This window comes from Canis lupus, chromosome 19 (assembly GCF_011100685.1).
Source record: "Canis lupus familiaris isolate Mischka breed German Shepherd chromosome 19, alternate assembly UU_Cfam_GSD_1.0, whole genome shotgun sequence".
Lineage (NCBI taxonomy): Eukaryota > Metazoa > Chordata > Mammalia > Carnivora > Canidae > Canis > Canis lupus.
Genome location: NC_049240.1, coordinates 34,668,979 through 34,691,232, shown reverse-complemented (window position 1 = coordinate 34,691,232; position 22,254 = coordinate 34,668,979). Strand labels below are relative to the sequence as shown.

Genomic DNA, 22,254 nt, shown 5'->3' with positions numbered 1-22,254 from the left:
AATAAAGAAATGTATTAAGTAGATGATTTATTTGACTTAGAGAGTTTTATCTTTCTAATCCAGTATATCCGTATCATCTTTTTTTCATTCTAAATTATTGACATACTTTCTTTTAAAATCACTACAAATATCACAAGGCACAAAAACTCTGGTGACTTCTCTAATTTTCCATGAGTGAGATGTGTTTTTATTGAAAAATAGCTAAAGTTAAAATAACCCAGTTCATTGATGTCTGTTGAGAAATACCTAAGTGACGATACCTTGCTTTTACCTTCCATTTCATTATTTATATAACCTTTAACATTTAATATGAGAAGCCTGGTGCCTCACAGAAGGGAGAGAAAAGACATCTATTCTGTCTTTAATTCCATTTTGAAATCTGCCGTTTATTGCTCCCTTTGATATTATTATTTCTTATGTAAAGTATATTCTATTACTTATCTAAATAATAGGACTGTCACTCTTAATGCAACTTGCCTTCTTGTTTGCTTTATAGTTTGCAGGGGACAAATGGGGTGATTTTGAGGTATTTAATTAGCGTGAATTCTGACTCCAATGTAAAGATGAAAAAGTAAAAGGAAAAGAATCTTGACAACACCCGTGAAAAGGGAACATTTGTTTGACACATGCTGTGTAATTAATATATTGAAACTAATATGAGGTTTTTGGAGAATTTTTCTTGGTCAGTAATGTCCTCTACACTATGAAGGGTATGACAAACACCCTGTTACATAGAATGTCTTAATATCAAGTGTTCCAATCCTTTGCTCAGATGTAGAAAGTAGAGATTTCAGGCAATGGAAATTGTCATAGTTCCTTCAAACGAACCTGCCCAAGGTATGGCCACACTCACAATTTCAGCTAGATTTGATATAATAAACAAACTTGGGATAGAAAACTGACAAGAAATAAGGAGGCAAAATCCACTGCCATTTAGAGTATAGGTTCATTGTGACAGTCAAGTGATGTACTAGGAAACTGAGGCCAATTCTTAATGACTGGGATCTCATGGCAGGGAAATAAATCGTTTTTGATGATCACCCCAGATCCCAAGACTAAATCTACTAATTAGAAAAGCAAAGACTAACGAACACTCTCCTCTTATTAGGCTCACCTAATGCAATCTACCGATAAGCTTTCATACTTAATCAAATGAGAGATCTACTCCTTTTAATGGTGTAATTGTGGGCAAGCTTACTTAACTTCTCTGGGTCTCCATTATTTAAATTTGCAAATTGGAAATGATAGTAGTATCTACCTTACAAGGTTAGTTAGTGTGAAATCAATTTGGGTAAAGTAAACCTTCAGAGTGATGCCTAGGAAATAGCAAATCCTTTGCTTTTGCTATCACCATTACATCATTCTACATGAAGCTGGCTCTTGCTAGAAGAAGATGGCAAGGAAGGACTTTGCATTGGATAATTTGGAAGATGAAAAGTAAAATGAAACAAATGAGTTCTTTTTCTCTGTGTGAAACAAGCTTTCTCTATTTTCTTGAACTAAAAAATTAGTAGATTTGTTACTGAATTGAGTCATCACTTAATTTATTCTCTCTCATACTTAGGCTTCCACCAGACCTGCTCTCTCATCCCACTTCAAAGCATCTGGCAGTAGTCCTCCTCTTGATTCCAGGGTCTTCCGGGGTGATTTCAAATCTTGAAGCATGACTTGTTAAGTTTCCCTGACCTCTCTTTAGCTCCAGTGACCTAAATCTCAACTCTACTTTAACATCCTCTCCTATAGCTACAGCTTTGCTCTTGTGATCATGGGCTTCTCCAAAACTGAAATCGTAAATGAAAACAGTTCAGTCTAGGACAGCGGCCTCATATTATTATCAGTATTCCTCTGTTTTTCTTTAACTTCACTGACACCTGTTCCTTCCTCCATTCTGCAAGACTACTTCTGACTCCATTTCCTTATGAACCTTTATCTCTGATATTGCACACCTCAGACCTCACTTGTACCTGGAGCACTCTAACAAGAGAGAGTTCTCAATTTCTACCTTTCCCTTTTTTACAGGAGCTTCTAAGCAAAGCTGAGGAAAATCTTCTAACCACTTAGCTTTGTGACCTTATAGATTCCTGCTGCCTAGTCCTACTGGACACTCAATACTATCCAGTAATTTTCCAGTTACTATTTCATATTGTCTCATCTTTTCTAGTTCCTACCCCTATTCTACTTCTACTCCTATTACACACCTACATGCAAATAACATAATTCTAAAGAGAAAAATCTCATTTACCTTCTACAGAAAAAAAAATATTATACTCAGAACCATGGAAGGTATACAGTAAGCACCATATACATACTTAATGTTTTTCTTAATGTTTTTATTATCATTGTACTCATCAATATACTTTCATTGTAGGCGAAAGTCCTTCAATATTTAATACTCTGCCTCCATCTATACAATCTTCCTTGTCTTTCCCCATTGTCACAAAGGAAAATATAGAACAAACTTTTCTAAAATGTGTCTCTTCTTGTATTGTGAAATAACTGATCATTTTTTCACTCTCTTCTCAATTTTTTTTCTCTAATGGCTCTTCCCCATCATCATTTAAACATACTTTGATCTTTCTTGTTCCTCTCTCCAACCATGAGCCTTTGATCCTATGAATCTTTTCTTCCCTCTAAGAGCTATAAAGGGAAAAAATATATCATGGGAGCTGAGCATTATTAAAACCTTTTTGATATTTTGTGTTTCTGTTTTTTTTTTCCTTTCCCATAGAGTTCTCAACCCATTGCAGTCTAGTTTTTGCTTCACAAAACTACTGTGGCAAAGGTTATTCATGTTCAGTTTCTTCCAAAATCCTGTGGGTAACTCTCATTTTTATAATTTTTGACAATTTCATCATTCTGAAAATGTTTTGGGGGGAGTTGGTATTGAATCCAACTCCTCAGTAACACATTTATAATCTTATTCATTTGTTCTTTTTCCTTTATCTCAAATGTTAGTGTTTCCTCTGATTGTCATCTCCGTATGTGTAATTCTATTCACATCCATTGGTGAGATGTATTTGTATTTCTTTCTTCCATCAATATTTCTTTCCCTGAATTAGTTCTAGCCTGGCATAGCCAACTGCTTACTGAACAGGTGTCAAACTTAAAATATGAACTGAGAACTCATCATGTTTTACCCTCCCACCCAAAATGTATCTAAATCTTTTAATCACTTTACTAGTTAGTAACATAATCAACTTTTAAGTAAACAGTTTCCTAGTCCATGTTGGCTCTGCCTTTTATCCTTTCCCCGAGACCTAATCAATCCAATGATTTTTAAAATTATATTTCCAAAATCTCTTTATCAAGTTTATTTTAATCTTCATTACTACTGCCAATACATTCACCAAGATCCCAGTCTTTATTTGGCTGAAACCATTCTCCACACGAAATCCAAAATTATTTTGAAATACAATCATGACAACAGCAAAAACTTATGTATGTTCTCTGCCTAAGATACTTGTACATAGTAAGCATTCTGGTAACTTACTTGTTTTTTTTTTTAAATATTTTACTTTTTTATTTATGAGAAACACAGAGAGAGAGGCAGAGACATAGGCAGAGGGAGAAACGGGCTTCCCATAGGGAGCCCCATATGGGACTTAGTCCCAGGACTCTGGGATCACACCCTGAGCTGAAGGCAGATGCTCAACCGCTGAGCTACCCAGACATCCCTAGGTAACTTATTTGAATAGCATTTGGTTTTACTAACATTTTTTCCTACTTCCCTTTTAAATATCCAAATTTGTTGGTGAAAATAAAAGAGCCAAGCATACAAAGTAATTGAATTGTCATAAAAGCAACATCACTTGTCAAAATTACATTTTTTGAACTTGAATGAACTTACAATGTCATATATTCCCCAAAGCTAAAACTAAATAATTTCATTTATTAAACACACATCAGATCCTTGTACTAATAGACATAATGTTGTATTTAGATGGTAAACTTAATGATGAGTTTATAATGTTGAAAGGAAGATTTGCTTTATCTAATTTAGCAATTTTCTTATTATCTTTAAAATCTATGATTACATGTGCCTGGGTGGTTCAGTTGGTAAACCTCTGACTCTATTTCCGGCTCAGCTCATGTTCTCAGTGTCCTAGGATGGAGCCCTGTGTAATGCTCCCCACTCAGCAGAGAGTCTGCTTGAGATTCTATTCCCCCTCTGCCCCTTTCCGTCTCTCTAAAATAAATAAATAAATAAATCTTAAAAACTCTATGTATTAAAAAATTAAGATTTGTAAAGCTGATACATTAAATTCTGACATTTGGATAATACTTTTTGTAAGTTAACTAAAAAACGTGAAGGTCTGATTATATTGAAGCTAGTCTCTTCCCAGATAAATAAATGTCTCTTATTAAAGCAGTATTTTTATTCTTTAGTTGGAGTTGTAGCTAACCAATATATACTATTTAATAAATGAGAGTTGAATGAATGTCTGGTTCCCAGAACTTTTCTCTAGGCTGGACTAAAAAAAGTTCTTTTGAGGATAACTGTTTAAATCTGCATGAGTTGTTCCTTGCCTACCACTACCATACTTTTATTTATGATCATTTCTTGCCATTAATCCATGCTTGCAATTTAATATTTATTTGTTGATATTGCACTAAAAAATTTCCTTGAGATAGATTGCAACATTTCAACATTATGTTCTAATAAATGCCCTTATACAAACATCAGAGTTTATGGGGCATACATTAGAAAACAATATTTTGTTTAGCACTATTTTAGTTTATTTGTTTTTGCCTTTTCCAGTCAAAAAATATGCTCCTCAAAATTTGATTATGGAAGAATCAAAGACCATTTCTGAACATTTTTATACCATTTTAAGTGAATCAGGTTTCTTTAGTATAATTTTAAAGACCAATTTACATAAAGCTGACTAATGTAAATTAAATCTTCAGATACTTAAATTTTGACAACTTAGTATTGGCAACCCAGTACTTTATACAGACAGCTCAAATTTATTTAACTTTAATTAATTATTCCTTTATTCAAATCATTATTTAAAATTTATAACCAGTAGAAAAGTTCCATTATGACTACCATGAAACTAAGCCCTTTTTGCCTGCAGGGATACCTTCTTCAATAAAAGTACTAAAAATTATATATTACAATTGTATTGGTATGAAGATGAATGTAATCCAGAATCAAATTACTATTATATTTTCATCAGTATTACACTATTAATTTTTTCTTCTGATTTCAAAAGAAATGAAAATCAGGTCTTTCCTAGGGGTCCCTAAAATACCTTGAGCACTGTGCCTACAGTCCCTAGTGGATAAGCCAGTAGTTCAAAATGAACAACTTTTTTGTTTTGAATTTTGTTGTTTCCTTGTCACCCACCTATTTAGAATATTGGTAGAGCATTGGATTTTGAATCACAGGTAGGAACAATTCATCGTGGTTTATTAGTTACTTATTCCTTTTAAGTGATAACTTTTTAATGATTTTGAGGTCATTTATTCAGTAAAGGCAGAGAGAAATTCTTACTAATTCTGTGTTTGGAAATAAAGTAATAGGCAAACAGGGTAGTAAACACATATGTCAATTAATGTTTAGATTGAAACCTAACAGAAACTTCCTTTGTGAATGGATGAAAGAGCTACTTCTTATATGAAATATCACTAACTGTTCTTTATGGTCAAAGTCTATAATAAAACCATTTAAGTGCTATTGGTTGGTTTGGTGTTATGATAATAAGAACAATCATAATGTGCCATTGGAATTCTGATTGAAAGGAATTAAAAACCTTAGCCCTATTAGTTTGACACCAAATATGTAACTTAAAGACCTGTTCTTTTCTAACTTATTTGCTGACATTGGCAATCTTTGGAAAACACAAAAAATGTAAAATATTCCAGAAAAATATATATTGATCTTTCTTTACTTCAGATGCTTCCTGTCAGACTGAACAGTAAATGGTTATCAATTGATCATTTTTTCATTAATATAAAATGACAATTTTTAAAAGTAAAAAAGAGTTTGATTACAATTTTCAATGGAGATATCAAGGTATATAAATGTGCACATGTTTCTGTGACTATTAAGAAACCACAAGAATAGTCTGGACTTTCTTTAGGAAAAAAAATTTTTTTTCAGGAAATTTGCATTGATATAATTGCAAATGTACTATTGAATTCCACAGTGAAAAATCAACAACTGACTGATTCATTCAGCTATGCATTTGCAACAGCTTTGAGATGAAAATTAGACGAATTTTAACAGTAAATTGTGAAGCCTAAAGTGTTTATAGCAGTCCTACAGCTATGTATCATCATATTTCAACTGATTTCATTTGTAATACTCACTGAACCTGAGCAACATGAAAAAGTTTAGTTCTTTCAGAACACATTGCTATTTATAATTGGTCTATCTCATTGTGGCTCTGTGGAAAAATATGCATTTACATTTGAGCAGTGTTTCAATTCTACTGACTAAAATGTTATATTAAAAAGAAAAAGCGATGTGGAAAGAGGATGGGCCTTTAGTTAAAACAACACTGGGCTTGCAAACTAGCTCAGCCAGTATTCAACTATAGGTGGGCTATTTGCCGAATCTGTGTTCTCAGCCATTTTTCTGTTGTGTCTTGAAAATTAAGTCAATCCCTCAACCCCTCCAAAAACAAAGCAAGTAGGAGAAGAACTTCTGGGTGCATTCTGAGTTGTTGATGGAATTTGGTAATGTGTTAAAGTTCTCTTTATCTGATTAAAAAAGTCATAGAGCATACAGCAAACATTAATTACTCCCTCATTTTCACACACACACACACACACACACACAACGAAAAAAGGTTATCCATCATTTTTGGCAAGAGCACTTTCATTCACAATACTCAAGAATGAATTAAGGTTGAAAATATTGGGATGCCTGGGTGGCTCAGTGGTTAAACATCTGCCTTCGGATCAAGTTTCAGGATAGAGTCCCACATCAGGCTCCCTGCATGGAGCCTGCTTCTCCCTCTGCCTATGTCTCTGCCCCACTCCCCACCCCGTGTTTTTCCTGAATAAATAAATAAAATCTTAAAAAAATAAAAATAAAGTTGAAATTATTAACTGCTGTTAATGATTCCTAAGTATCAGCTGATGGACACAATAAATTTTTATTGCTTACTTACTTAAAAAAAAAACACAAGATATTTTTTCCTGGTTTCTTTTCAACCTTTAAAAAAAATCATGTCATTCTATCTTTAACCTCTCATTACTCAAGTCATTGAAAGCTGTATCGTCTTATATCCAAAAGTAAAGCATGTCAAATTAGGAAATATATAAAGAGCTTCAGGCTCCCATTCCAAAGGGTTTTAGAGTAAATCACTTTTCTTATAGGTTTAAGACCTAGTGTTGATCAAAAATGAATTCTAGGCACTCATGGACCGAGGGGTATACAAAGGTACTGGGTGGTGAGAATCATCAATAGGAACTGCTAGCCCCAGCACAAAAGAGTATTGAATTGCTGCGCTTCCTATAAAACTTGAATGGATGAGGAGATGCTTCTTATGAATGAACAAAGAAAATGGTTTCTTGAGATGGAATCTTGGTGAAGATGCTGTGAAACTGTTGAAGTGACAACAGAAGATTTAGAGTATTACATTAACTTAGTCGATGAAGCAGCAGGGTATGAAAGGATTGACTCCAATTTTTAAAGAAGTTCTACTGTGGATAAGATGCTATCAAACTGCAAGGAATGCTATAGAGATACTGTTCTTAAAAGGAAGAGTTGATTGATATAGCAAAGTTCACTGTTGTCTTACTTTTAAAGATGGCCACAGCCACCCAACCTTCAGCATCCACCACCACCCTCATCAGTCAGCAGCCATCAACATCAAGAGAAGACCTCCCCCACCACCAGCAAAAGGATTACAACTCCCTGAAAGCTCAGGTGATGATCAGCATTTTTTAAGAATAAAGCATTTTTAAATTATGTTAGGTACACCTTGTTAGAGATAATGTTACTGCTCATTTAATAGACTACAGTGTAAGTATTATATGCACTAGGAAACCAAACAATTCATTTGACTTGCTTTATTATGATGTTTGTTTCATTGTGGTGGTCTGGAACTGAACCCTCAAAATCTCTGAGTATGCCTGTAATTAGAAACTACATCCTGTGGGTTTTCTAAAGGTATTTTTCATTAGGTATTGGTATTTTTCATTAGGTATTTATATTTTCATGGAATAAAAATAATGAAAAATTTTAAGAATTTTAACATGGTCATTTCCAACGTGCCAGAAAAAATATATGTTCATGTTATGTTTTAGATATTATGCATTATTTACATTTGCCTTTTTGAAAAATGTGTTTTTGAGTATAGAAAAGAAGTTGTCAGTATTGATGAGGAACGTAGCTTTTTTGGAAAAATGAAATTTTCAGATAATCCAAAGATAAGATTTTCTCTGGAACTTTAATTTTTAAAAGATTTTATTTATCTCTGTGATTTTTCTCCGTCAAATCCCCATAATAAAGCTTCCTAAGGCAAAAAAAAAAAAAAAAATATGTTAGCAAGAGATTGCATGTGGGAAAGGGCAGAGGGAGAGAGGGAATCTCAAGCAGACTTTGGAATGTGGAACCCAAGATGGGGCTCCATCTCACAACCCTAAAATCATGACCTGAGACAAAATCAAGAGTTGGCTGTTTAACCAACTGAGTCTCTCAGGCATCCCTCCAGTATTTTAAATTTTAGCCCCTATTAAACATTTCATTTATGCTTTGGGATTTTCCATTTATCTCTTGTGGAGACATAGAAATGGAAACTTCCAAAAGCCTGGCCACTAACAGAGAACAGAAAAAGCAAGTGACTGCTTTGAATCATCCAAAGATAAAATAAATTCTGATGTGACTGATCAACTCTGCTTCATTCAGTGATGATTAAACATTTTAGGAGAGGGAATTGGAGGAATAGTCTGGTAGTGCTCAGATGACAATGAAATTGCTGATCAGTAGAGTGAAGAAATTTAAATAGACAGCAGATATTTATTTTTGCTGACAGTTTAGTTAGTTAGACAGTTTAGTTAGAACATTGAGAAATAGATAGAAGACCCCTATACCTGCAGGCTAAACATATATCATGAGAGAACTTTGCTTGAATAACTTAAATTATAAACTTATATTAGTCTTTACTCATCCTTTTCTCTCAACCCAAAACAACATCCAATTCTTTCACTATTCCAAAAGTAAAAGTTCATTTGTGTGATAATATTGTGATCAGTTTGAAAATTAGAATTTTCCCTAAATTTCCCTTGATTCTCAAGGGCCTTCATTTCTATCCAATTTTTTAAAAATAAATCACAGTAAGAATCTGACTGTACATGTGGAACATGGCTGGACCATAGTGCTACTGGAACTTAGACCTATATAGGAAGACCACAATGTCTATAGTAATCAGTCCATAATTGCCATGGGTTGGTCAATGATTGCCAACTTCCCTATTTTTACTCCCATATCCAATTCAGTACTAACCAGAGAAAGCTGAATAGCTTCCCCAAATCTGTCATGAAACGCATCCCACTTGCCCTTAGCCCACCTTCAGTCTCCACATGTCAAAAATCTCCAATCAGAATATACCTGAAGTCTCACTCCTCTAATTTATTGTGCTATACAATTTCCAATGTCCTGCATAGCATTTGTTTATTTTAAAGATTTATGTCTGGGATGCCTGGGTGGCTCAATGGTTGAGGGTCTGCCTTTGGCTGGGGTCATGATCCAAAGGTCCTGGGATCGAGGCCCAAATCAGGTTCCCTTCGAGGAGCCTGGTTTTCCCTCTGCCAATGTCTCTGCCTCTCTCTATATATCTCTCATGAATAAATAAATAAATAATCTTAAAAAAATAAAGATTTATTTCTTTATTTTAGAGAGAGAGAGTGTGCAGGTATGAGTATGGTGGAGGGTGGGGAGGGGCAGAGAGAAAGAGAGAGAGAAAGATTTCTTGCTGAGTGTGGAGCTTGAGCCTGATGGGGGGCTTTATCACAAGATCCTGAAATCAGGACCTAAATCAAAATCAAGAGTCAGAAGCTTAACCAACTGAGCCAACCACACACCCTAGCAAAGCGTTTGAATTTCTGCCAAACAAGTGATGGAGGCTGACTCCCTTGCTATAGCAAATTCTGAGTAGTTAGCTTCCATTTGTTCTCATTTTGGTGGACTGTGTTTATTTCTGCACATCATGTAGCTCTCTGTTTTGACCAGGTTGCCTTCTTCAACATCCCACAGATTTACCATGCTTGTGCAAGCTGGATTTTTGCTTATCTAGGAGGGTAACAGTAATTTAGGACTCATGATAGGTTTTTATTTTCTTAAACCAGTTTACCGCTATTTAGCAAAAGCTCTGTCTTTCTGAACTCTGAAGACATGGAATTTCTACAAGGGTCTATGATGATGAGAATGAAAACCTTTGAAAGGCACATTTGTAATTGTATAAATAAATGGAATAATGTATGTAAAGCTTTCAGATGCACAGAGTGAAGAATAAAATGAGGAAATTGGTGTTACACACATACACGTACACATACACACACACAGTTCCTGTCATATATTCAGTTTAGAAATTTTAATTAACACAGATCTCATTTCATTCTCCTGGAAAAACACTGTACTTCTTTTTTAGATTCTGCAGTTTACTGTTAAGAAGACAAACTGCCACTAGTTGATGGACTCTAAAGGTGTATTAAGTGTGGTTTTATTCCTCTTTTAATCTAAAGAATGATAAATTTGATAAATCCTAAGAAAGACAACTTAAAGACCTTCAAATGTCATGGTATTTGCCATTATTTTATAATCTTAAGATTACATAGCTTTAAAAGATAGTGTATAACTATGGGTTTAAGGATTTTCAGACTTCATATATGTTAATTAACTAAGCCCTTACTGTATTCATATTCAAATTATATCAACTTTATGTATCAGTAGAGGTTCCCTTTGGACTGGCTTTTGTGTCTTTTTGCCATATTTGAATAGTCTTTGAAAGTCTCTTAGCTTCTGGCATGACTGAGTGTATCATGCTCTCCTCTGTGTCCTTCTGCCTCGGAATTGGAATGAAAAAAATAAACAGTTCTCTAGAGAATGCTATATTTTTTGTGGCAAATTTACAGAAAAATAGATATCAGTATCTGAGTATTGAGGACATTGCAGAATGGCCATTTCAGTGGGAAAACCTAGAAAAAAATAGGTTTTTATTTTTAATTCTAGTTTTGTAAAGTTATATTGATCTAAATTTATATTAATAATATACATTTTTAAAAATTTAGATACTTGGTCACATTATAGTATTTTTTTCTTATTTTTAAAACACTAATTGCTAATAAAATATACAATTAATTAAAATATATAATCATGTATCTTTCCTAACTCCTGCCAGACAGTAGTTTCAAAACAATACATTTGTACCAGAAGAAAGTTATTGACTAGAGTTCAAAAAATTTCTGTGTATTTCCTCATATTTTAATAATGCATGGCACATTGGAATTTTATTCATATTACTTTGGTCTTGATAAGGAAGTATCTAATTTAGAGTTGAGTGCACTTGATTCAGGTTCCTTTTGCTTCTAGGACATTGATGCTACAGATAATTCTTTATTCTTACGGAGTAGAGTCTTTCAGTCCCTAGTCTTTTCTTGGTAGAGGGAACTCCTGGGAGAGAGGGGAAAAGAGCCAGACCCAAAGGATACATATTGTACAATTTCATTCATATGCAATAACGAGAATAGGCAATTTCTTAGACAGAAAGTAGAACTGAGCTTATTGAGAACTGGGGGAAGGGAAATGAGATGTTTTTATTTAACGGGTATAGAATTTCCATTTGGCTTGATGAAAAAACCTGGAAATGAATTGCCAGAGTTGTTTCTGTATTCTGGTTACAAGTTCTTAGATATGTATTTATGCATATATTTTTCCAATTTGCATCTTCTCTCTCAATTTACTAGATTATCTCTTTGGGCATATACAAGGTATTAATGATAGTGAAGTCCCAGTTTATCATTTTGAAATTTTATTGTTGTGCTTTCTGCTCTCACCCACCCCATCCTTCCAGAAGACGTTTGGTGACTCTAGGCTCCCAAGTCCTCTGCAATTTTTTTCTACATGTTTATACTTTCATTCTTTATTCATTCTGTATGGACGGATCTACTTCTGGAATCTTGAATATTTTTCAATTCAGCTCTGTCCTTTAGCTGATACTATTCCATCTTAATTACTGATAATTAATCTGATAATATAAGCCAATCTTTTCCAACATCCTTTTGTATATAACCTGTATCATTTGCAGTTTTGTATTTTTCCCTTGCACTCATGCATTGCTACAAAATGTACCTGTCAGAATTTTGATGTAATAAAACTGAAATATAGGTCAATTTGGAGAACATTGAAAGCTGAACCATACTGCTTCATCTGTTTAATAGATATGATCTATCAATTTAATGGATCATCTTTAATTTTTTCAACAATGTTTTCTAGTTTTTTATTGAACAGCTTTTGTTACATTTACTCCTAAGTGTTTTATGTATATGTATACTATTGTAAATATATTGGTCTGGAATATTGGTCTCATTTCTCGGCCCTACTCTCAGCCTTCTGCAGACTCCATACACTGCATTTCTTTCACCTCTCCTGTCTACTCCGTTACTGCTGCCTGCTTCCCTGTACTCAGAATAAGGCCTCATATATGCCTCTAGACTTGAAGTTCTTTTGCCCTCCCTTCAGATTTTAAGAGGTACCATATACCTGTACTAAAGGGAGAGAGGTCTTCCTCAGGGCCTCCCTCCAGCTTCAAATGACAGCAAATTCATGCTTCACGTAAGGCTCAGATGTTTGAGTTCTCAATCCTTTCCTCAGCCTTCACCGGGGTTGCTGTGCTTGTGGTTTGGATGAGGTCTCATAGCTTTTCTACTCTCACTCTACTCTCATTACTCTCACTCGTAGCCCTACACTCAGTCTTTCTCATGAGCATGCAGTGAAGCTTCATGCAAAGAGCTGGCAAGAGAGTGCTCACTTTTTGTGTTTGGGGACTGCAAACCATTGCACCAACCCTTAAGATAGCTTTAAAAATGTGTTAAAAATGTTATCTTCTTTCTTCTTTGCCACTGTGGTTCCTTGCCATGTTCTGCTAAGAATGAAATCAGCCACGGACTGATGTGTGTGTGTGTGCCATTTACTCGTGTGTGTATGTGTGTTATGTGTGTCCCTGTCATCCCTCCCCTCAGCTCTGTGATGGATGTTAAGAAAGAAGCAAACTAATTATAATTTGTAGATTTTCTGCCCTGTTCTTATCGTCAGGACGGGATTAGTATTTTCTTACAATTTGTACATCTTAAGCTGCAACTGGATGCCCATTTTCAATCATGTCACTGCTACTCTGCCTGGAATTCAATTTCAGAGGTAATCATGATAATCTCCTTTTTCTATCCAACATTTTTTGGTGTTCATGACAATTGTTTAGCATTTAATATATGAGAAACTCAGTTAAATTTTTAAAAAGCAGTTATTTATACCTGACTACCTATGAAATGTACAGTTTATAGAGTGTAATAGATTGAGATTCTCAGAATAAAATGAAGGGAACATTGGGCATATAGAGAACTGGATTTAAATCTGGCTTGGCATTAAGCTGTGAAACTTTGAGCATATACCTTTAATTTGCTGTTTCTCAGATTTTCATCTACAAAATAGAAACTAAAACACCCACCAGAAGGAATTAATGAGAATTAAATGAGTTAGCATGTAGTGTAGAGGAGTAGTATATGGCCCATGGGTGATCTCTGTTCCTTGAATCTGAATTTAAACCTAAATATCAAATATTAGTCCAATACAGATATGGCGATTTATAATTCACCTAAAATGTAAAAGGTGATATATCCCTACAGACTGGGCTATGGTTATTTTTTGTTTACAACAAAAAATAAAGTCATCTGCAATAGACTTCCATCTTGAAAAAAAATATCTATTTCTCACTGTAGTCAAAGTTTCTTTTTTTTTCCATGTATTGCTGATTTTTTTCAAGAGATTTTTGAATTCTGTCTGATTCATATCTACAAAGGCTAGTTTGATAGCATTAAAATTAGGTTATGTGATATGTTACAGGTTTTCTCTGCCTTATTGTTGTGACTTAGGTGATTATTTAGCATTTGATTTTTTTTGTCTTTGTTGTAGTTTTACTTTTATATATTACCTGCCATTTTGTGCTTATTTTCATACATTTTGTATTTTCTGAGATCAGTAATGACAGTTGTTTCAACATAGGCAGGGTTGAGGGGTTTGGCCAAATTATGGATAAAGGATCTTCTTTGCTGTTGGAAGGCAGCTTCTTTAGTTTTTGGTGGTTCATTGATAGAGAGGGTTGATTTTGTGAATTTTTTATGTAGAAAACTTAATTTTGACTACTATATCCTTCTTTACCTTCATTACTAAAGTTCTGAGGGAAACTTTTGCCATCTAAGTCACCTCCCTCCTCCCAAAAGTTGTGCCCCTTCTTATCAATTTTCCTGTGGCCATTGATCTGACCAACTTAGCCTCAGCTTGAAATAATTTTTTCCTTTAGAGTAGGACTTTCCTTTTCCTGAGAAATCTCCATTAAATCCTGATTCTGCGTTGCAGATGCAACTGACTGTGGAATGAAATGAGATGTTTATATCATCACTCACATAATTTGGAGCTGTAGTATTCTCTCTCTCTTACTCATTTCAGGCAAAGGTTATGGATGGTTTTCTGTTTCCTCTATTGATCTGGATGGTTTGCGGGTCATGTATGGAGATACTCAGATTCAGGAAGCTCCCATTAATTTTCAGGAAATGTCATATCATAGGAGGTGTCAGTTTATATGAAAGAAATGAAACTGTCTTTAAAGTTGTAGCTCCTTGATATTTTTGATCTCATTCATAAAAAAAGGCAGTGATAAGAAAAAGTCTACTTTTTATAGTTTTACTTAAGTATAAATCATCTCAAATAGTTTCCTTTTCTAGCGCTTTTGAAATCCCATGTAAACTTTAGAATCAGCTTGACAATTTCCATACAAGTCTGTTAAAAATTTAATTGGAATGGTAATGACTCTATAGATATAGTAGGGGACAGTTGGCTCTTAATAATTTTAATTATTAAATTTATGTGTCAATCTTACTAGACTAAAGGATGTCCAGATACCTGGTAAAACATTATTTCTGGACATGTCTGTGAGTGTGTTTGTGAAAAAGGTTAACATATGAGTCAGTACAATGAGTAAAGAACATTGTCCTTTCCAATGGGAGTGTGCACCATTCAATTCGTTGATGGTCTGAATAGAACAAAAAGAAGGAGAAAGGGCAAGTTTGCTCTATTTGCTTCAGTTGGGACATTTACTTTCTTTTGCCCTTGGACATTGGCACTCCTGATATTTGGGCCTTTCTATTTGGACTGGAACAATACCAGCTCCCCTGATTCTCAGGCCTTAGGATCAAACTAAATTACACAACCAGCTTCCCGGTTTTGAAGTTTGCAGTTATTGTGGGACTTCTCAGCCTCTACAATCATGTGAACTAAGTCCTATAATAAATCTCTCTCTCTCTCTCTAAAATCTCCTGTTGCTCCTTTTTCTCTGGAGAACCCTAACACAAAAATGTGTCTTTAAGGAATCAGCTTAATATATCTCTGCATTCATTTAGATATTAATCCATTTTATTTATTTTAGGTCAGAGATCTTTTATATATTTTGTTCAATTCATTTATGAAATGTATTTTTTAGGTTATTTGATTTCCAATGATTGATTACCAGTATATAGAAATGCAATTTATATTTGCATTTTGATTTCATATCTTCCAACCTTTCCAGACATACTTACTAGTTATAATATATTTTTTTGTAAATTCTTAGAATTTTCTACATAGATAATCATGTCATCTATGAATAAAGACATTTAATTATTGCTTTCAAATCTATGGTTTTATTTTCCCTACTTTCACTATACTAGTTAAATCTTCAATACAACTTTTAATAGAAGAGATAAGAACAAATATCTTTTCCTTATTTCTAAGTCATCTGACACAGGAGTTTTGTGTAAAAATTGTATCTAACATATCAGTCTTTTTCATAGACAAACAAATATTTAAGTTGTATATTACTTGTTGAATGAGATTGGTAGTTTGTGTCATTCAAGGTATTTGTCCATTTCATCTTTACTTTTTTTTAATAAATTTATTTTTTATTGGTGTTCAATTTGCCAACATATAGAATAACACCCAGTGCTCATCCCATCAAGTGCCCCCCTCAGTGCCCGTCATCCAGTCACGCCCACCCCCTGCCCACCTCCCTTTCTACCACCCCTAGTTCGTTTCCCAGAGTTAGGAGTCTCTTCATCTTTACTTTTGAATACACTGACCTATAGATCCTCATACCATTCCTTTATCAACTTGTTAAAGTCTTAGAAGTTTCACAATGATGTCCCCTCCTTTTTTCTTGACATTGATAACTTATGTTTTTTCTCATATTTTGTGATTAGCCTGGCAGGAAGTTTGTGAATTTTATTGATCTTCCCAAAGAAAAATCTTTTTGCTGCATTAGTATTCTCTATTAGTTTTCTGGTTTCTATTTCATTGTTTTCTGCCTTTATATTTATTGTTTCTCTTCTTTTGTTTAATTTTAGTTTGTTTTTTCTCTCTTTTTTCTTTTTTTCTAGCTTCCTAAGGTAGTTAGGTCATTAATATGAATGCTCTCTATCTCTCTTTTTTAAATGAATGTGCTCAATTCTACGCTTTTTCCTCTAAGCATTGCTTTAGCTGAACCTTAGAAATTGATTTCTTTCTGTTAATATATGAGGGAATTTCCAGAAAGCTTCTTGCTATTAATTACCAATTTAGTTCCGGTTTAGGCAGATAATATATGTTGCGTGATTTAAATCCAATGAAAATATTGAGACTCCTTTTATAGTGTAGAATATGCCCTGTCTCATTATGTGTTCAGTATGTACTTGAAAAGTGTTTCTGCTATTGTTTGGGTAGTGTGTCTTATAAATATCAATGAGCTTATTTTAGGGGCACCTGGGTGGCTCAGTTGTTGAGCATCGTCTGCCTTTGGCTCAGAGCATGATCAGGGGATGGAGCCCCACATCGGACTCCTGTAGGGAGCAGGCTTTTCCTGCTGCCCGTTTCTCTGCCTCTCTGTCTGTGTCTCTCATGAATAAATATGTAAAATCTTTTTTTAAAAATTAGCTTATTTTAGCTTTTTAATGGTTTTAAAGTTATTTTTAATTCTGAATTTTTGCAGATGCAGCTTTTCCTCAAATAGTAAGATTTGACTATATTCTATATTTAGGTCTTAGATTTACATTAAGCTGGAATTCACAGAAAATGAAATTCTTATTACACTTATGCCTTTTTGTTGTATTTTCTAAAAATGTTGGAAAAGCAACATTATACTTTTTTCTTTTCTGAAATTGAGATTTCTTTAAATAATACTGCTACATGTGAGGAAAGAATGTTAAATCAGAAAAAAATGTTTACTTCTCAAATTTTAGCCACATATTTTTACTGTATTTCAACTTTAAAGATCAATAGAACATGTAAGCCCACAAAGATAGATTAAGAATAAAGGTTATACAATAATTTTTTAAATGATGTCATGACAGACAAATGTTGGTGAAATTTGGCAAATTTGGAAGCTCTTTCTAAACATTTATTTATTTATTTATTCATTATTTTTTATTGGCAAAATAGTAAATGATTGTTTAAAAATTTCAAATAGAGAACACCAGGGTGGCTCAGTTGTTAAAGTGTCTGCCTTCCGCTTAGGTAATAGTCCCAGAGTCATCATATCTGCCCCATGTCAGGCTTCCTGCTCAGCAGGGAGTCTACTTTTCCCTCTCTTCTGATCATTCTCTCTCTTACTCACTCTCCCTCTCTCTCTCAATTAAATAAATAAAATCTTTAAAAAATAATAATATAAACACAAAAATTTCAAATAGGTATGACAAAATAGTTAATAATTTCATCTCAAATATCTCATTCATCATTACCTGAAGTGGATAAAAAATATAATTTGCTATGTATCAGTCTACTCTGATCTGTTTTGGTATATATTAGTCTACTGTGATCTGTTTTACATGTTTCTTCTGAGTTTCTCTCTCTTGACTTATAGTAGCAACAGAATAATCTCAATTTATTATTTAAAATTTTGATACTGTCTGTCACTGAAAACTAAATCACTAGACTCATCTAACATTTTATTTGCATTAGTCAGGATTCTCCAGAGAAAGAACCAATTGGATGTATACACAGAGAGACTAAGAGGTTTATCACAAAGAATTATCTCTTGTGACTGTGGAGGCTGTCAAATCCAAGATCTGTAGCATGGATCAACAAGATCAAGACCCAGTACAGAGCCAATGGCTTAAGTTCTAGAATGATAAGTGGCAGGCTTTGAGACTCAGGAATAGCTGAGCTGATATGTCAGTTTGACTCTGAAGGGAGAATAAAGCTCATGTCCCAGAGTAAAAACTATCTTTCTTAGGGAAAGTTCAGCCCTTTTTTCTATTCAGGCTTTTAACTAACTGAATTAGGCTCACCCACATTATGAAGGTCAATCTGTGATTTAAATATTAATCTCATCCCGAACATCCTCATAAAAATACCCAGAATAATTTTTTATCAAGTATCTGGGCATCCCATGATCCAATCAAGCTGACATGTAGAATTAACCATCATCCACACTTTGGGGAAGTGACTGATCAAAGAATTATGTGGTATATACTTAAAGGATATTTTGCATTCAATGACCTTTTACAAATAAAAACACCAGTTGAGAAAGTATATATATATATATATATATCAAATAAAAGTTGGCCAAGTAGTTGTTCTGGTTGGACCCCCTTCAAATCTCTAACTCTAGGTAGTTATATGAAGTGGTCTTTAGAGTAAGTATATTGCCCTAACATTTAAATTATAGTTGCAAGACAATACACATGGTAGCATTAAAGCACATACAAACAGCAGAGGAAATAAAATCTGGAATTTAGGTATGTATGCATTTGTATAAAACTGAATTGTAGAATCACTGTGTGAACTATAGGCCAACAGAGAGGCATGGGTTTTATTAAAGATGTTTCTCTGATGCCTTTTTGTAGAAAAAAATCCTTCAAATGTCAATCATAGGCAAGGCAGCCATAATTTTATACATCTGATTCACAATGGGAGTAGTGAATATCATTTCTTGGTGCACAAATATCTGCTTCTTGTCAGGTAGTTTCCTCACATTTCATCTCTTCGTCCTTGACAAGTTGGAATTAGAGTCCTCAGTTTCAAAGTGATTGATGTAAAATGTTATGATAAAAGCTGCTATGATACCAAGAAAACCAAAACCAGAAGCAAAACATAACATAAAGAATCCATAACAACACAACTCAATGCAGAAATATTTTCAAAGCACACACACACTCACTTATTCAATGTTTTTTGTCATTTGCACTGCATAAAAAAGATAGTAATTTTCCTTTCAATAACTTCTGAATATTCTCCTAAACTTACATTTCTTCTGAAATCTTATTAAAATTTCTATTCCCAGTATGTAGAGATTTGTGGGACCTCAATCTTCCACAAAATAGGCTGTCCATGATAGGCACCCCACAATTGGAGCCAATGTCCCACTATGAATAGGAATCAGGCTTGTCTTGTACTTCCCTGATGCTACTTGGATGGATGTCTTCACTTTCTCACCTTCTACCAGAATATCACATATAAGTGGCTCTTTCTTATTCTGATGCAAATTAAATCCATAGTCAAATGAATTTAGAGAAACTCCAGTTCGGGAAGGGAACTGAATGGAATAGTCTGCATAACTCAAGAGAAGGTGATGAGAAGGATGTGGTTTTGAAAATCAATTTAAGTGAATGGCTTCTTGCCAGAAATGGGACTCCATTTTTCACATTCTTCATCTAATTAGGTCTAATGTACTGTTTTCCATGGTTTTCTATTGTTGAGTTAACAGTAAAAAAGTGGTTTGTCAAAGTCATTGGAACATATTGATAGGTAATTTTTTTCCTTAAAATGGTGATAGGTACTTACTTTTACTCTAGCATTTTGGACATAGCTCCATTGAATCAACATTAAAACTACTAATAGTACTAACATATATACATATTATAGTGAAAATGAGTTATATATCATCTATATATAAAATATATATATTTAATATAATTTTTAGATTTGTTAGACAATGTTTTTATATGTGACCTATAAAAGGAAAGCTTATTTTTTTAAAAAGAAAGCTTAATATTTGATAAGTGATATTTTTATTTCATGAAATTTAATCTATAACCAGATGATAGCAACTTTATATCTCCTCTAATCCTTCTATTTTAAAATGAGTTTATTTAAGGAGACATCTCAAAAAGATTAGAATTTATAATACAATGATGTTTAATGTACTCACCAACCAGTTGGAGTACATCTAATGTATGAAATTTTCACAAATCATATATGTATATATAGGCTTTTTAAAAAAGATTTTATTTATTTATTCATGAGAGACACACAGAAAGAGGCAGAGACATAGGCAGGGGAAGAAGCAGTCTTCCTTTGTGGAGGCCAATGAGGCACTTGATCCCAGGATCTCAGGATCACGAACTGAGCCGGAGGTAGGCGCTCAACGACTGAGCCACCCAGGTACCCCTATAGTTTTAATGCCTCTCTTCCTCGCTAGAGGAAATCACCACAAGAAATTTGGATTTTATAACACATGCATACTTTCCATTATATATGCATTCTCATATACATTTTATATAATATTTGACTTTTAATAAATAAGAGCTAATATATATGCATTTTTCTGAATCTGTTTTTTTTACATTATATTTTGAAACATTCATGTTAATATGTCATCTAGTTCATTCACTTTAAGTACTTTATATTGCTGAGTATTTCACAAATTATATATCCATTTTATTTCTGAAGGTCATTTATGTTTCCAATTTCTTGAACTGTGCTACAATAAATATTCCTATAATTATGTACTTTGCATATAGATTATTTGGAATATAGCTAGCTAAGGGTGGAATTTCTGATACATTGTCACAGTTTGTGAATATTCTTATTTTTTTCATCCTTGACAATATTTTGTAATCATAGACTTTTAAAATTTTAGTGTAAATATTCTGAATATTCTGCTTTAGGTGGGATTAAGTACCTGTGCTTTAGGTGGGTACTGAAAAAAGCAGGTAAGCAATCTTAACTTATGTGAAAAACACCCTTCATTTACTGTCCCATGGCTTTTGCTGCTAACCCTGATCAATTCAAAATAAGAGATTCATCTAATTGGCCATATGTATTTCCTAATTACTTGCTTATCTCATTTTTTAAATTATGTTTCTTACTATTTTTCTTTTGATCTGTAATGTCATTCAGATATCTTGAATGCTAATCCTCTCTTTGTATATTGAAAAAGCCTTGAGTTTTGTTTTTTTTTAGTCTATGCGAAAATATTAATTGCGATATAGACAATATCCTCAATATTTAATTTTGTGTTTTACTCTTTTTTGAGTGCTTTTCAAGAAATCATTCCCTCTCCCAAATATCAAATATTCATATAAGAGGCTTAAAATTAGATTAATGGCATAAAATTGAAAAGTATAATTTGCAGTTGGTTTATATGTGTCATGTATTATGGGGCATCTACCTATCTGCCTATTTTTACCTGCTTAATAAGTTATCCTAATGTCATATATTGTATAGATTTAAGATAGTTTTCAGGAAGGCATGATATCATTATTTGAAATGGATGAAGAAAAAAAGGCATAATTTTGTATATATCACTCTACTCTGATCTATTTTATAAGTTGTTTTCCCAGATTTTGACAGTCTTCTCCTAAATGTACAACCATCAGAGGTATTACTAAGAGTTTTCAAATGCCTCAAGTGTACTTATTAATCAGGGCTTTTTTTTTTTTTTTTTGCCACACATAGAATTTCCATGCATGAGACATTGCTTTCATGCCAGTCATCACAGCATTTCATGTGGTATTTACCATGAAAGTGCTAACATTTAGAACAGGATGCTGTGTATTTAGACTCCCCAGATCAAAGTCGTTATAATTTCATAGTGGTTCAATGCAATAGTAGAGAAAGTGGCCTCTCTTTAATTCTTTCAAAACATTGGCATCTGGACCTTTTGCCCTCTTTTCTGTGTACCAGATATTCATCTTTTTTTTTTTAATTTTTATTTTATTTATGATCGTCACACAGAGAGAGAGAGAGAGGCAGAGACATAGGCAGAGGGAGAAGCAGGCTCCATGCACCGGGAGCCCGAT

At 33.6% G+C, this 22,254-nt stretch overlaps 1 long non-coding RNA gene across 16 annotated transcripts in view; it reads left to right on the top strand.

The window, feature by feature from the left end:
* The window catches only part of LOC106560027, a 141,660-nt gene that overhangs the window by 22,450 nt on the left and 96,956 nt on the right, over nucleotides 1-22,254 (top strand). For all 16 annotated transcript variants that reach the window (XR_005374134.1, XR_005374131.1, XR_005374133.1 and 13 more), the window contains exon 4: nucleotides 7,763-7,882. This is a non-coding gene — a long non-coding RNA (uncharacterized LOC106560027). The remainder of the gene's footprint in view (nucleotides 1-7,762; nucleotides 7,883-22,254) is intronic.